This window comes from Osmia lignaria, unplaced genomic scaffold, assembly GCF_051020975.1.
Source record: "Osmia lignaria lignaria isolate PbOS001 unplaced genomic scaffold, iyOsmLign1 scaffold0007, whole genome shotgun sequence".
Taxonomy (NCBI): Eukaryota; Metazoa; Arthropoda; class Insecta; order Hymenoptera; family Megachilidae; genus Osmia; species Osmia lignaria.
In genome coordinates, this window is record NW_027478164.1 from 417,678 (window position 1) to 422,500 (window position 4,823).

The following is a 4,823-nucleotide window of genomic DNA, read 5'->3' on the forward strand; positions in this document are numbered from 1 at the left end:
GTAAAAATGAAAGAAGTTTTAAGGCTGGGGAAACTTCTAAAGGAGAGAGATTCCAACATATCTAATATGTACATTTAAAGCAAGTCCAAGGAACTCTCTCCGTTAATGTTTGAAAAGGTGTGTGCAGATGGAGGAGAAATGTATAAAGTACAGAGACGAGGTTGGTGGGCCCGCTCTAATGATAAAGATTATAAAATTTGGTGGCAAAATGACCAGCATGATCACTGTACGCGCTTTCTCGATTTGTATAGCATGCCACTGTCCGCGCTATCTTTTATTATATTGTCCAGCGTGTGTGGTCTACGTGCTTGCAGGATGGATGCACGGCGTGAAAGTGATTTTCGTGCTTTATGAGAGGAGGAGGAGAATATTTGGCCTCTATAAGAGGTACAAAATTTATGAAATGTGTGTTACATACAAAAGAGAAATGGCTTAACGTCGATCGGTCTTACAGGGAGGGCCGACGACGAAAATTTAAATTTACAATAATAACTAAGCTCCCTGGTTGATCCTGCCAGTAGTCATATGCTTGTCTCAAAGATTAAGCCATGCATGTCTAAGTACATACCGAATTAAGGTGAAACCGCGAATGGCTCATTAAATCAGTTTTGGTTTCTTAGATCGTACAAAACATTACTTGGATAACTGTGGTAATTCTAGAGCTAATACATGCAAACCAGAATTCCACCCAGAGATGGGAGGAATGCTTTTATTAGATCAAAACCAATCGGTGGCGGACGGCTTGTCCGTTCGTCCATCGTCGGCTTTGGTGACTCTGAATAACTTTGTGCTGATCGTATGGTCATCTAGCACCGACGACGGATCTTTCAAATGTCTGCCTTATCAACTGTCGATGGTAGGTTCTACGCCTACCATGGTTGTAACGGGTAACGGGGAATCAGGGTTCGATTCCGGAGAGGGAGCCTGAGAAACGGCTACCACATCCAAGGAAGGCAGCAGGCGCGCAAATTACCCACTCCCGGCACGGGGAGGTAGTGACGAAAAATAACGATACGGGACTCATCCGAGGCCCCGTAATCGGAATGAGTACACTTTAAATCCTTTAACGAGGATCCATTGGAGGGCAAGTCTGGTGCCAGCAGCCGCGGTAATTCCAGCTCCAATAGCGTATATTAAAGTTGTTGTGGTTAAAAAGCTCGTAGTTGAATCTGTGTGTCACAGTGTCGGTTCACCGCTCGCGGTGTTTAACTGGCATTATGTGGTACGTCCTACCGGTGGGCTTAGCTCCTCGCGGGCGGTCCAACTAATATCCCATCGCGGTGCTCTTCACTGAGTGTCGAGGTGGGCCGGTACGTTTACTTTGAACAAATTAGAGTGCTCAAAGCAGGCTACCTTCGCCTGAATACTCTGTGCATGGAATAATGGAATAGGACCTCGGTTCTATTTTGTTGGTTTTCGGAACCCCGAGGTAATGATTAATAGGGACAGATGGGGGCATTCGTATTGCGACGTTAGAGGTGAAATTCTTGGATCGTCGCAAGACGGACAGAAGCGAAAGCATTTGCCAAAAATGTTTTCATTAATCAAGAACGAAAGTTAGAGGTTCGAAGGCGATCAGATACCGCCCTAGTTCTAACCATAAACGATGCCAGCTAGCGATCCGCCGAAGTTCCTCCGATGACTCGGCGGGCAGCTTCCGGGAAACCAAAGCTTTTGGGTTCCGGGGGAAGTATGGTTGCAAAGCTGAAACTTAAAGGAATTGACGGAAGGGCACCACCAGGAGTGGAGCCTGCGGCTTAATTTGACTCAACACGGGAAACCTCACCAGGCCCGGACACCGGAAGGATTGACAGATTGATAGCTCTTTCTTGATTCGGTGGGTGGTGGTGCATGGCCGTTCTTAGTTGGTGGAGCGATTTGTCTGGTTAATTCCGATAACGAACGAGACTCTAGCCTGTTAAATAGACGTAACTTATGGTATCTCGAAGGCCCCCGACTTCGGTCGGTGGGTTTTTACTACCAACGTACAAACAAATCTTCTTAGAGGGACAGGCGGCTTCTAGCCGCACGAGATTGAGCAATAACAGGTCTGTGATGCCCTTAGATGTTCTGGGCCGCACGCGCGCTACACTGAAGGAATCAACGTGTTTTCCCTGGCCGAAAGGCCCGGGTAACCCGCTGAACCTCCTTCGTGCTAGGGATTGGGGCTTGCAATTATTCCCCATGAACGAGGAATTCCCAGTAAGCGCGAGTCATAAGCTCGCGTTGATTACGTCCCTGCCCTTTGTACACACCGCCCGTCGCTACTACCGATTGAATGATTTAGTGAGGTCTTCGGACTGGTGCGCGGCAATGTCTCGGCATTGCCGATGTTACCGGGAAGATGACCAAACTTGATTATTTAGAGGAAGTAAAAGTCGTAACAAGGTTTCCGTAGGTGAACCTGCGGAAGGATCATTAACAAATTAAAAATACAAGAGAAAACCTAACTGAATGGATCATTGATAAAGCGATATAAAAGTTTATTGAGCTCGGACCAAAAATTATACAAAACGAGAAAGATATAATAAATAATACCATATACATGACACAAAACACATAAATCTCGGGTTCGAGCCAATAAGAAACAAATACCAAAACGCTGCGATGCGGTAAAATTACACCGACACGGTTACGTGCGGAGGTCGCTTTGATTACTCATCGCGTTTCTCCCGTCCGTTCGGAACCGCCGGCAAAAAAACTGTGCGACCAACGGCGCCAAAGAGCACGACGCCGGACCATTTCTCTCTGGCTGATGTGAATGGAAGTAAAAGACGCTTGCGTGAGGTCTCTCGACCTTTATCTCTCTAACTTATACTTATGGGTCGTCGTCTACTTGATCGGGTACAAACAAGTCGTAAGAAACAAACAAACAAACCACAAAAATACAAGTCGTAAAAAAACAAACTTCTGTTGGTTAACCTACAATATGAAGGATCGAAATGAAAGAAGGATCATATTATTACAAACCGAAAGTGAAGGATCATTAAAATTGAAATACAATATATATAAATATATAAATGTACCCGTCGTTGCGACACCCTAGTTAAATGGAAAGATATAAAAAAGAGAGAAAAGGAATACAGATGACCCGCCGTCTGATCTTTGCTAAATGATCTGGCATCACCGGAGTTTTTTTGGTCCGTGTTGCGTTCGCTCTATTCGAAATGAAACTCGCGGAGGCGAAGAATTGTTAAAAGTTTACGAAGCGTCTAGGAGTGGTTAAAACTGAGAGAGTTGAAACTACGATGTATTAGAACGAGCAACCGTCGAAACTTTGTTTTCGCGACGTTCTTTTCGTCGCTCTCGTCCCCACGCTCCTACGCTTTGGTTGTTTCTTTGCCATCCGTGTTGCGATAAAAAGATTTCTCCATTGTCCAAAAAGGACGGATCGAGATTCCTCTTTCGAGAGGGAGAGAGAGGTACTTGCGGGTAACCTGGAATCTACGAAACACGCACCGTGGTAAGATTCGTGCGTCCGCCTGATCGATGTGTGTTGTTTACGGACCGGCTGAGAAGCGACGATAGCGAGTCTTTGAAAAACTATGTGTCCATTAGTTAGACCGATCGTCGCCGGCCGTGTGTCTGTTCGAATCTCGCAACCCACGATTCAGCGACAGGACGCGCGCTCGCATTCCTTGTGTGCGTTCGTACTTTTCAAGGTTTTTAAATGTACTTTACGCCCGACCGTCGAGAGGAGCGTGCCACTGGGCGTTTCTCCGACGGTTTCCGTCCTTGGACGCGATCGTGTCGTCAACGATCGAACAAACAAACAAATACGTTGGCGACGCCCGAATTCGCTCTCCCGCACGCGCCGGGTGGGAGAGTGATGTGGGTATCGAATGTGATGCGTGTTAATAATGAAAATAACACTCTAAAGATCTAAAGAGTTTGAAATACAAAATTTTACGATTACCCTGAACGGTGGATCACTTGGCTCGTGGGTCGATGAAGAACGCAGCTAATTGCGCGTCAACGTGTGAACTGCAGGACACATGAACATCGACATTTCGAACGCACATTGCGGTCCACGGATACAATTCCTGGACCACGCCTGGCTGAGGGTCGTCTTCTTAACAAAAGACTGCTTGCGTTTGCTTCTCGAAAAAAGAGTAATTCATTTCTTTCTAAACATCTCGCCGTCGTTCAACGAAAGTAGAACGTTTCGGAGCGGGATTATCGAACGAAATTGAAAGAATGAATGAACGATAAACAAAGAAAGAGTCGCAACGTACGAGCGATAGTTGGGTAGTTCGTCGGCGTTTGTCGTGGAAACGATGTGACGAAAATCGCAACCGATACACTAAATGCAGGCCGTTAAAGGAGAGAAACAAATTTCGAAATATCTCTTCGAACTAGCGCAAGTGCGTCACGGCGCGCGAGTCGTTCGTTAAAATTTATAAACGACCGCCCGTGAAAGCACCGAGTTCTCGGAAGATAATCTATAAAGATTCTCCATCCTGCTGGAAGTTATCGGATCGGCGCGATTGTTCACTTGTAGAAATCCACGCTCCCGACGTTGCCAGAAACGATATTTACGAAAGGTGTGTCAAAAATAAACGAAAGAAGCTCTCCTATAAATTTAGAAAAAGCAAACGAGTGAAATGTTTGAGATGATAATTTGCTGAAATGCAAGCTCGAATAGCCCCAGGGTTTCGAATGATTCCCCGCGCTTTATACATCTCTCTGTTTACAAACGGTGTATAAATGAAAGATCGCTTCAGATGGGTCGTCGCTGTTTGACGCGCGATGCTGTTCCTTTTTTTTTGTCTGTCTGTGCGTTTAGCTTCGCTAAACAAGTTAAATGGTTAAAAAGCGTCGAA

The 4,823-nt window shown here is 45.7% G+C and overlaps 2 non-coding genes across 2 annotated transcripts; both read left to right on the forward strand.

Moving 5' to 3' along the window:
• Nucleotides 1-498: 498 nt before the first annotated feature.
• Nucleotides 499-2,421, forward strand: LOC143306372 (small subunit ribosomal RNA). Its single transcript, XR_013063787.1, has one exon. It is a non-coding gene; the product is annotated as a small subunit ribosomal RNA (ribosomal RNA).
• Nucleotides 2,422-3,913: 1,492 nt separating this feature from the next.
• LOC143306421 (5.8S ribosomal RNA) lies at nt 3,914-4,068 on the forward strand. Its single transcript, XR_013063818.1, has one exon. It is a non-coding gene; the product is annotated as a 5.8S ribosomal RNA (ribosomal RNA).
• Nucleotides 4,069-4,823: the final 755 nt, after the last annotated feature.